Source organism: Staurois parvus, unplaced genomic scaffold, assembly GCF_062004578.1.
Source record: "Staurois parvus isolate SC_StPar_1 unplaced genomic scaffold, SC_StPar_1.0 ptg001167l, whole genome shotgun sequence".
In the NCBI taxonomy this organism is placed as follows: domain Eukaryota; kingdom Metazoa; phylum Chordata; class Amphibia; order Anura; family Ranidae; genus Staurois; species Staurois parvus.
The window spans coordinates 979,539-991,933 of NW_028318963.1; positions in this window are offsets into that span (position 1 = coordinate 979,539).

Here is a 12,395-nt window from a genome sequence, read left to right on the forward strand (position 1 = left end):
AGGAAGGAAGAGAGGGGTGGGTGGAAGGAAGGAAGGGAGGGGTGTGTGGAAGGAAGGAAGGGGTGGGTGGAAGGAAGGGTGGAAGGAAGAAAGAGAGGGGTGGGTGGAAGGAAGGAAGGAAGGAAGAGAGGGGTGAGTGGAAGGAAAGAAGGGTGGGTGGATGGAAGGAAGAGAGGGGTGGGTGGAAGGAAGGAAGAGAGGGGTGAGTGGAAGAAAAGAAGGGTGGGTGGATGGAAGGAAGGAAGGAAGGAAGAGAGGGGTGGGTGGAAGGAAGGAAGAGAGGGGTGGGTGGAAGGAAGGAAGAGAGGGGTGAGTGGAAGAAAAGAAGGGTGGCTGGATGGAAGGAAGGAAGAAAGAGAGGGGTGGGTGGAAGGAAGGAAGAGAGGGGTGGGTGGAAGGAAGGAAGGGTGGGTGGAAGGAAGGGTGGGATGTGTGACTTTTTAGAGTACAAACAATCACCCTTGGTTAAAGCCAAAGTCGCACTTATCCAAAGTCACACCAAAGCCACGTAAAGTCACACTGTGAAGTCGCTATGAAAGTTGCACGATTTCAAAGTCACACAAGTGTAAGTAAGGAAGGAAGGGAGGGGTGTGTGGGAGGAAGGAAGGGTGGGTGGGTGGAAGGAACAAAGAGAGGGGTGGGTGGAAAGAAGGAAGGGTGGGTGGATGGAAGGAAGGAAGAGAGGGGTGGGTGGAAGGAAGGAAGGAAGGGTGGGTGGAAGGAAGGGTTGGGTGTGTGACTTTGTACAAACAATCGCCCTTGGTTAAAGCCAAAGTCGCACTTATCCAAAGTCACACCAAAGCCACGTAAAGTCACACTGTGAAGTCGCTATGAAAATCGCATGATTTTGAAGTCACACAAGTGTAAATGAAGCCCAGTCCTTGTACAGCTGAGCTCAGACTAGGGGAGGGGGAACCAAACAGGCAAACTAAATGGAGAGATTTGATCGATTTGCTGGCCTTACTACCGACACTATATGACAGATTCTGGACGACAGACATCCCGTTGGCCATATCCACTTGCAGACTAAATACGTATATATATATATGTTGCGGTTTGTAAGTGGTTTACCGGGGTCATAGCTGAAGTTATCAGCCATAACCCCGGTATTTTTTTCCAGCCAGCAATTCTCTTTTACATGAAAGAGATCTGAGTGGATAATTAGATGCTGGATTGCTTTCATCCCCCCCCCCCTTCCCGCTGCTAACCAGTGTTTCTTGGGCTTACCAGCGAGTCCAGAAAATGATCCAAGGGTTAGCGTGGCTGGCCATAGAGGTGATCAGAGACCAGACCATCTCTGATCACCTCCATGATCTTGGAGGACCAGAGTGATGTTATGGCGTCTCTTCCAGTCCAAGGCGGAAGTAAACAATTTTTTTAATTAAAAAAAAATGCTGTCTTTAAAGGTAGATTAGAGATTTGGGGTTTTAAATACCACAGACCTCTCCATAAAGAAGACCTGTCATCCCTTATTTCTATCACAGAGGATGTTTTTCAGCTCGCAGCTGAGCTGCATTTTTACCACTCCCCACCACCACCACTAATTTCTCCCCCTTGAAGGAAGGAAGGGGTGGGTGGCAGGAAGGAAGGTTAGGTGGAAGGAAGAAAGGATGGGGTGGATGGAAGGAAGGGGTGGATGGAAGGAAGGAAGGTTAGGTGGAAGGAAGAAAGGAAGGAAGGTGTGGGTGGAAGGGAGGGAAGGGTGTGTGGAAGGAAGGAAGGAAGGAAGGAGGGAAGGAAGGAAGAGAGGGGTGGGTGGAAGGAAGGGTGGGGTGGATGGAATGAAGAAAGGGGTGGATGGATGCATGGAAGGAAGGAAGGGAGGGGTGGGTGGAAGGAAAGAAGGGAGGGGTAGAAGGAAAGAAGGGAGGGGTGGGTGGACGGAATGAAGGGAGGGGTGGAAGGAATGAAGGGATGGATGGGTGGAAGGAATAAAGGGAGGGGTGGGTGGAAAGAAAGAAGGGAGGGGTGGGTGGAAGGAATGAAGGGAGGGGTGGAAGGAATGAAGGGATGGATGGGTGGAAGGAATGAAGGGGAGGGGTGGGTGGAAGGAATGAAGGGAGGGGTGGAAGGAATGAAGGGATGGATGGGTGGAAGGAATGAAGGCAGGGGTGGGTGGAAGGAATGATGGGAGGGGTGGGTGGAAGGAAAGAAGAGAGGGGTGGGTGGAAAGAAAGAAGGGAGGGGTGGGTGGAAGGAATGAAGGGAGGGGTGGGTGGAAGGAATGAAGGGAGGGGTGGAAGGAATGAAGGGATGGATGGGTGGAAGGAATGAAGGGAGGGGTGGGTGGAAGGAATGAATGGAGGGGTGGAAGGAATGAAGGGAGGGATGGGTGGAAGGAAAGAAGAGAGGGGTGGGTAGAAGGAATGAAGGGAGGGGTGGAAGGAATGAAGGGATGGATGGGCGGAAGGAATGAAGGGAAGGGTGGGTGGAAGGAATGGAGGGAGGGGTGGGTGGAAGGAATGAAGGGAGGGATGGGTGGAAGGAATGAAGGGAGGGGTGGGTGGAAGGAATAAAGGGATGGATGGGTGGAAGGAATGAAGGGAGGGGTGGGTGGAAGGAATGAAGGGAGGGGTGGAAGGAATGAAGGGATGGATGGGTGGAAGGAATGAAGGTAGGGGTGGGTGGAAGGAATGATGGGATGGGTGGGTGGAAGGAAGGGAGGTCGGACTCACCATGACTCATTCAAATGCATCAGAGCTGTGACTGTCGGCTGCTGTGTTCATTTTCCCGCCCACACCTCCTCTGAAGCTGCACAGATTGGAGTATGGGTGGGCACAGAATAGATCCAGCCTCTCTCTCCTCTTCTCCTATTGGTGCGGAGGATGGAGGGAGGGGCTGGGCAGTGAGAAGAACACAGCGGTGGTGGGGCCAGAAAGAAAACTGAACCATCAGGTATGTTCTGTGAAATGGTGGGGGCGGTGACAATCTCCTGTATGTTTTTCAATAAAGTTGCTGGAAGCCGTTTCTCCTCCTCTCCCTCTCACGGCTTCCAGCTGCTTTATTGAAAGCCATACAGGAGATCGCTGCTTGTCACTGCCCCCACCGCCGTCCCTCCCACAAACCTTTAGTCCCGTAACTGCTCACCGCCCCCACCTTACTTCCATTCGCGGGCAAATGGAATTTTTGAGGGCTGCAGGGATGGTTGGAAACCTTCCTCTGGGGGGGGGGGGTTCAGTTCCCCCTGACCCCCCACTTTATCTACGTCCCTGGTGTGGGTCGCAGTGCTTGTGTCAGTCAGACATAAATCATTGGGACTGATGATGGATCTACATTGATGGATGACGTGATTGATGTTGGATTTACATTGTAGGAAATTTGTGACGTCATCACGCTATTTAAGAACTGTGATTCCAGCGCAGCTGTCAGACAGCAGAAGCCAGCGACGAGAATGGAGTGTTTATTTTTTTTTTTCAGGATGGCGGTGGTGGCAGCATTGTGTTGACATTGGATCTACTTCAGGGGGACATATTTTTATTTTTGTTTTTAATAAAAGACTGTCTTCTATCATTTTTACACTACACTTTTTTTTGTTAATGGGTAGCGGTACCATGCACCCCATACTCATTCACATGGGGGGGTGGTATCTGGGGGCCCCTTTGTTAAAGAGGGCCTCCAGATTCTGATAAGCCCCCTGTTCACAGACCCCCACAACTACCGGCCGCAATTGTGTGGAAGAGACCCTTGTCATCCACTTTGCCCAGAAAATTGTTGCAATTACAAATGTTTCAGCATTCTCATGTTTCTTTCTTTTGTATGTATTGGTAGGACACAAAAAAGTGGAGAAACAAAAAGCCAAATCTGACACGTTCCACGCAAAACCCACAAAATGGACTGGACAAAATTATTGGCACCCTTCATGTAATATTTGGTAGCACACCCCTTGGAAACAATAACTGCAATCAATGGCTTCCTGTAACCATCAATGAGTTTCTTCCACCTCTCTACTGGAATTTTGGAGCGCTCTTCTTCCACCAACTGCTCCAGATCTCTCAGATTGGAAGGGTTCCTTTCCCCAACTGCTGTTCTGAGATCTCTCCACAGGAGCTCTATGGGATTGAGATCTGGACTCATTGCTGGCCAGTTCATTCCTCTCCAGCGCTTTGTCTGAAACCATTTCTGGGGGCTTTTTGACGTGTGCTTTGGGTCATTGTCCTGCTGGAAGACCCATGACCTCTGATGGAGACCCAACTTTCTGACACCGAGCCCTACATTGCAACCTAGAATTCCTTGGTAGCCTTCAGATTTCATAATGCCATGCACATGGTCCAGACATCCTGTGCCTGAAGCAGCAAAGCAACCCCAAAACATCAGTGACCCCCCACCATGTGTGACTGGAGGGACTGTGATTGTTTCATTAAAGACTTCATTGCTTTTTCTGAAAACAGTAGAATGATGGGCTTTACCAAAAAGCTGTGTTTCGTCTGTCCACAGAACATTCTCCCAAAAGGATTTTGGCTTCCTCAGGTAAGTTTTGGCAAAACTCCAATCTGGCTTTTTTATGTTTCTGTGTCATCAGTGGGGTCCTCCTGGGTCTCCTACCATAGCGTCCCTTTTCATTCAGATGGTGACATATAGTGCGAGTGGACACAGGTGTACCCTGTACCTGAAGGTCGGCTTGAATTTGTCTGGAAGTTGATCGAGGTTCTTTATCCACCATTCCAACAATCCTTCATTGCAATCTTTGATCAATTTTTCTCTTTCGTCCACATCCAAGGAGACTAGCTACAGTGCCATGGGCTGTAAACGTCTTGACAATGTTGCGCACAGTGGACACAGGAACATTAAGATCTGTTAATTGATACAGGTGAGTTTACTGACAAATGACAGGAGCATCACAAACTTGAAATGCAATTATTTCTTACAAATTTGAGAAGGTGCTGATAATTTTGTCCAGTCCATTGTTGGGGTTTTCCATGGAATTGGTCAGATTTGGCTTTTTGATTTTCCACTTTTTTGTGTCATACCAATAGAAACAAAAGAAATAAACCGAGAATGCCGAAACATTTGTAACTGCAACATGGCCAGTATTTTATTTTTGGCCATGACTCTATCTATCTATCTATCTATCTATCTATCTATCTATCTATCTATCTATCCATCCATCCATCCATCCATCCATCCATCCATCCATCCTTCTATCCATCTATCCATCTATCCATCTATCCATCTATCCATCTATCTATCTATCTATCTATCTATCTATCTATCTATCTATCTATCTATCTATCTATCCATCCATCCATCCATCCATCCATCCATCCATCCTTCTATCCATCTATCCATCTATCCATCTATCCATCTATCTATCTATCTATCTATCTATCTATCTATCTATCTATCTATTATCTATCTATCTTCCTATCTATCCATCTATCCATCCATCCATCCATCCATCCATCCATCCATCTATCTATCTATCTATCTATCTATCTATCTATCTATCTATCTATCTATCTATCTATCTATCTCTCTCTCTCTCTCCAGAAGTAACAGTAGAATACAGTGAAGTTACAGTACAGTAGGTACAGTAGTACAGTAGGTGGTGAACCCCAGGCATTGTCTGTCCCAGTTACCCCCCCCCCCCCTTATCTCTATCTCGGCTCAGTCATCTTTGATGTTCTTGGTGGTTTTCAGTTTTCTCTCTCTGGGGTCATTCTGTGAATTCAGACCTGAACCCGGGACAGTTCCAGCCATGTAACCACACACCGCAGATATCTCACTACACGCCTGCACTGCGCCTTTCCTGGACTTCTCACATTGTGGCATGAGAAACATGTTCACGCAGAGAAGTGTTGGCTCTGAATTCATGTTTGTCAGTAAAGGCAATAAAAATGTTACACTTCAGAGCAAGCACCAGCAACCTGCCTGGGGTGCAGTTTTAATATGGTGCCCCCAAGTCCTGCAAAATCACTTCAGGGAGATATAAAATTCTTGCAACTCTGTAATCATGAATAAATATAGTATATTTAAGTACAAGAAATACCTGAATTTGACCTGGTATCAGCCTCGTGCAGTCCCTGTACAGCAGAGCTCAGACCAGAGGAGGAAAAAGCAGCACACAGGGCATGTTGATAGGAGGAGAGAGCAGAGTGACAAATAGTTGCACTCATGACTGTGCTGCTTTTCTATTCATTGTCCAGGAACTAATGTTAATAACATTGACTGGCAATCAACCAGAGCACTGAGGACATCCAGCCATGGAAAAAGTACTGAAGGGGCAGATCCAGACTGAGCCCGGGTTCATACATGTGCAGTGCAGCATATCACACGTGATTTACACAGGAACCGCACCGCATTCCTGTACAAATCACATGCGAATTCCGTGCAGTGTGATTTGAGCCATACATTGTGTATGCCTCAAATTGCATCGTATCAGCACCAAAAAGATGCAGGACCTTTTTTTGGTCCGAACTAGAATCGGATCACATTCACACCTATGCCCTCCGATCCTGTAAATCGCACCAGGTTTTGCGGACCGCTTTTGGGGCGTTGTTAACATACACAGCCGCAGCGGTTCACATGAACGGGGAGCGATTCTGATGCGGTGCGGAATTCGCAAAGAAACGCTGAGAATTACGCACCGCATCAGTGTGAACCCGGGCTAAAGGTGAGTTTTGCATCGTTTTTCATTTTGTTTGAAGGATTCTTTTTTTTTCTTATAAATGTTACCTCTGGTTTTGGTTTATATTATGTCTCACTTTTTTTTTAAAACCCTTTACAGTGAACCTATTGCTGTAATTCTGACCCCACATGTGCTCATAGGCCATATACTTGTATTACTGAATCACAATATTCTTATAAGTCAGGGGTCCTCAAACTAGGGCCCGTGGGCCACATGCGGCCCCCCAAGGACATTTATCCGGCCCGCCGGGCAGGGGCGTATCTGCCGCAAGGCAAGGGACTAGGGTTTGGCAGGTCGGGAGAGCTCGGGCGGGAGGCAGGAGGGCGGGATCAGCAATTCTAGAACAGGGGAAGGTGGGCTCGGCTTATGAACCCGCACCACTCACCTGACCTCTCTGCAGCCAACCGGCCATCTATTCTGATCAGTGCAGGAGGGCGGAGCCTAGAGCTGACCATGAAGAGGGGGAGCAAGAGAGGAGACTCCATCGCTGCATGTCAGGTATCACAGCCACGGACCCTAGATAAGTGCAATAGAGGATCGATCTCCTCCCTCTCTCTCTCCCCCCTCCTCTCTCCCCCCCCTCCTCTCTCTCCCCCTCCGCTCTCTCCCCCTTTCCTCTCTCTCCCCCTCCTCTATCTCCCCCTCCTCTCTCTCCCCCCTCCCCTCTCTCTCTCTCCCCCTCCTCTCTCTCTCCCCCCCTCCTCTCTCTCCCCCTCCTCCTCTCTCCCCCCCCTCCTCCTCTCTCCCCCCCTCCTCTCTCTCCCCCTCCTCTCTCTCCCCCTCCTCTCTCTCTATCTCCCCCTCCTCTCTCCCTATCTCCCCCTCCTCTCTCTCTATCTCCCCCTCCTCTCTCCCTATCTCCTCCTCCTCTCTCTCTATCTCCCCCTCCTCTCTCCCTATCTCCCCCTCCCCTCTCTCTCTCCCCCCCTCCTCTCTCTCCCCCTCCTCTCTCTCTCCCCCTCCTCCTCTCTCCCCCCCTCCTCTCTCTCCCCCTCCTCTCTCTCTATCTCCCCCTCCTCTCTCCCTATCTCCCCCTCCTCTCTCTCTATCTCCCCCTCCTCTCTCTCTCCCCTCCCCCTCCTCTCTCCCCCTCCTCTCTCCCCCTCCTCTCATTCCACCTCCTCTCTCTCCCCCCTCCCGCCCTCTCTCTCCCCTCCTCTCTCTCTCCACCCTCCTCTCTCCCCCCCTCTCTCTTTTTCTCTCCCCCTCCCCCCTCTCTCTCCCCCCTCCTCTCTCCCCCCTCCTTATCTCTCCTCCCTCCTCTCTCTTTACATTGTACACAGATCTGACCCAACATGGTGTCCTGCATTTACTGTATATTTTGCTCCATAAGACACACTTGGGGGGGAAATGTCTGTGCGTCATATGGAGCCGGCCCAGTATTCCCGCTGCCGTTGTATGTCCGCAGTCTCTGGTCATCTCCTGTACTGTGTCCTGTTATAAGTAAAAAAAGCAAAAAAAAAAGAAAAATGTCCATTTTTGCCCATAATAAACAATGGCTGCTACCAAACACCAGTATATGACTCAATTCCCAGGCAACCTTAATCCTCCTGTACCACCTTCCCCTCCCTCCTAGATTGTAAGCTCCAAAGAGCAGGGCCCTCCAACCCCTCGTGTATTGTATAGTTACTGTCTTGTCTCATGTTCTGTCCCCCTTGCTACTGTACAGTGCTGAGCAAACCCTTTGGCGCTATATAAATACTGTATAATAATATAATAATAATATAAAATATATAAAAAATGAGTGCGCTGTACACTAAAAAAGTAATGAACAATAATAAATCAAATAAATTCTGCTGCATAAAAAATGTGCATAAATTAATTGAAATTATATAAGTTCACGTTCATATATTAAATAATTAAAGGTCCCAAAATCCAGTAACACAGTGCTGTGTGCTAGAGAAATCCTCCAACCGAAAGTGCATAGGTGTCCACAAATGCTTGACACAAAAGAAAAAAAAATCAGCCTCTTACCAGACACTTTGATCTCCAATCAAGAGATCGAAGGAGCAGATGGTGTTCAGATCCCACACTGACACCCTAGTTAGCCGTATCAAGGAGATGAATAGGAGATGAATGGACAACTGCAGGTTCACTTGAACGAATCCATCACATCAGACGGCTCTCCACATCAGGCAAGGAAAGATTTAAAACAGAAGAAGAAAACTTCATAGTGCGACCCGATAAACCAGCAAAAAAATGTATTAAAGTATTGTACTTACATAGATAAGGTGCATAAAGGCGGTGTAAACATTTAAAATTCCCGCGGTGTCAGACCATCAGCCGGAATGAGGTGACGTCACAGAAAGCTCCACCCGACGCGCGTTTCTCCAACAATGGCGTACTCTGGGATTGGAGAACAGACTGTTTTGTATTTTTTGGTGTTCAGGGAAAGAGTAGCAGCAGTTCACTAATTGGTTCACTATTGTTTCAGAATATATATATATATATATATAATTTTTTTTTCCACACATTTATTCACATATTTTATTGTCTGGGGTGTAGTGCAGGTTTTTTCCCTTTTTTTCAACCTAGATCACATGGTCTGTGGCCACTATAGACATTGTGGGTGTTTCACATCATTAGAGACTGTATAGAGGCCCAAATAGTAAGTTGGGCTTTAAAGGATAACTGTATTTGTTATAATTATCCTCTAATGCAGTGGTTCTCAACCTTCCTGATGCCGTGACCCTTTAATACAGTTCCTCATGTTGTGGTGACCCCCAACCATAAAATTATTTAACCAGTAATTATAATTCATGAGTGTCGTTTTACCTCCAATACTGCTGCTTTCAACACAGTAGCTGCTTTCAACACAGTAGCTGTTTTTAACAGAGTAGCTGCTTTCAACACAGTAGCTGCTTTCTACACAGTAGCTGCTCTTTACACATCGGAAATATGTGTTTTCTGATGGTCTTAGGGGACCCCTGTGAAAGGGTCGTTCGACCCCCAAAGGGGTCGCTTCCCACAGGTTGAGAACCACTGCTCTAAAGGCTCCCTGTACACTGCAGCTGATAAACTGACGTTCAGGAGATTTTCTGCATTTTTTTCAGCAGCCCCTAATGTTTTCCTATGTGTCTGTGTACACATCGTCCTTTACAGGCAGTTGAGTTTAGAGTCGTTTTTTTGAACGCACCAAACTTGCGTTCAGGAGTAGATTTTACCGGCGTTTCAAACACCAAGTGCTTGTAAACGCATGTAAACGCGGCTAACCGCGTTTATAAGCGTTTGCATTTCGAAGTGTTTTTTAACTGTTCCATGTCCAGATGCTGTCCGGAGCCTTTTTTCATCATCAGAAATGCATGCAAAGCGTTTTCCATGTATTCATATGGACCCGGTACACCAGCGCAGTCAGTTCCAGGTTTTGTGTTAAGGAATAAATGGCAGAACGCACCGCATTATGCTCTTGATGGGATCTATAGTGAATACAATCAGAAAAGATAGGTCATCTCACCACATACTGCTCTCTCTGCTTCTGCTCTCTCTATTCCTCTAAAAATGTCTGAAATAGTTAATTATTTACTGTTTTTCAGTGCATTCTGGGCATTTTTGAAGGTCTCCTAAAGGTTATCTTTACAAAACGCTTCTAAACGCGGTATGCAAACGCAGCTAAACATACATTTTTTTTAACTTACGTTTTCCATCATTCAGAAGAGTTTTCCAAACGCCCCGTGTACATGAGCCCTAAGTTACATGTAAGGAAAAGTCCTGAATATTGCTATCTATTTACTAATTCTAGGAGCATATGGATTCAAAATAGTCAATGTTGATGGAGAGAGCGGAGTTCCATTTTAAGTTTTCTACATTCACTTCTATATATGAAAATGAAAAAATAACTAATGGGCTTGCACCTTTTCCTTGAAGTAGGGTTTCCCTTTAGGTGACAGTTTTAGTGAAGAAACTTTGCATGAAGTTTATAACAAGGCGGAAACAGAGGGGAATTTTAATGCTTTTCCCTGGGTTGTAATAATAAACAAATCAGCTTTTCTCTCTGCAGCTACACCCAGGTTACATGTTCCCCACTGTACAGCCAAGACACTCTATGAGAGCTGTGTGTGGGGTCACAGTGCCACCTCATGGCTCCTACTGAACACTACATGGGCTGAGTAATTCTACTTCTCAAGCAGGTTGGGTGACTAGGATTGATTTACTAAAACTGGAGAGTGCAAAATCTGGTGCAGCTCTGCATAGGAACCAATCAGCTTCCGGGTTTTATGGGTCAGAGCTTAAAGTGTTTCTAAACCCTGGACCCTGCATTCACTATATCTGGTCTCCCCGCACCCTGCATTCACTATATCTGGTCTCCCCGGACCCCGCATTCACTATATCCGGTCTCCCCGGACCCTGCATTCACTATATCTGCTCTCCCCGGACCCTGCATCCCCTATATCCGCTCTCCCCGGACCCTGCATTCACTATATCTGGTCTCCCTGGACCCTGCATTCACTATATCTGATCTCCCCGGACCCTGCATTCACTATATCTGGTCTCCCCGGACCCTGCATTCACTATATCCGATCTCCCCGGACCCCGCATTCACTATATCTGGTCTCCCCGGACCCCGCATTCACTATATCTGCTCTCCCCGGACCCTGCATCCCCTATATCCGCTCTCCCCGGACCCTGCATTCATTATATCTGGTCTCCCTGGACCCTGCATTCACTATATCTGATCTCCCCGGACCCTGCATTCACTATATCTGGTCTCCCCGGACCCCCAAATCACCATATTCGCTCTCCCCGGACCCTGCATTCACTATATCTGGTCTCCCCGGACCCCCCATTCACCATATTCGCTCTCCCCGAACCCTGCATTCACTATATCTGATCTCCCCGGACCCTGAATTCACTATATCCGGTCTCCTTGGACCCCGAATTCACTATATCTGGTCTCCCCAGACCCTGCATTCACTATATCCGCTCTCCCCGGACCCTGCATTCACTATATCCACTCTCCCTGGACCCTGCATTCACTATATCTGGTCTCTCCGGACCCCGCATTCACTATATCTGGTCTCCCTAGACCCTGCATTCACTATATACGGTCTCCCCAGACCCTGCATTCACTATATCTGGTCTCCCCGGACCCCGCATTCACTATATCTGGTCTCCCCAGACCCTGCATTCACTATATCCACTCTCCCCGGACCCTGCATTCACTATATCTGGTCTCTCCGGACCCCGCATTCACTATATCTGGTCTCCCTAGACCCTGCATTCACTATATACGGTCTCCCCAGACCCTGCATTCACCATATCTGGTCTCCCTGGACCCTGCATTCACTATATACGGTCTCCCCAGAACCTGCATTCACCATATCTGGTCTCCCCGGACCCTGCATTCACTATAACCAGTCTCCCCAGACCCTTAATTCACTATATCTGCTCTCCCCGGACCCTGCATTCACCATATTCGCTCTCCCCAGACCCTGAATTCACTATATTCGGTCTCCCCGGACCCTGCATTCACTATATAGGGTCTCCCCAGACCCTGCATTCACTATATCTGACCTCCCTGGACCCTGCATTCACCATATTCGCTCTCCCCGGACCCTGAATGCACTATATCCAGTCTCCCCGGACCCTGCATTCACTATATCTTGTTTCCCCGGACCCCGCATTCACTATATCCGCTCTCCCCAGACTCTGCATTCACTATATCCGCTCTCCCCGGACCCTACATTCACTATATCCGCTCTCCCAGGATCCTGCATTCACTATATCCGCTCTCCCCGGACCCTGCATTCACTATATCCGCTCTCCCCAGACT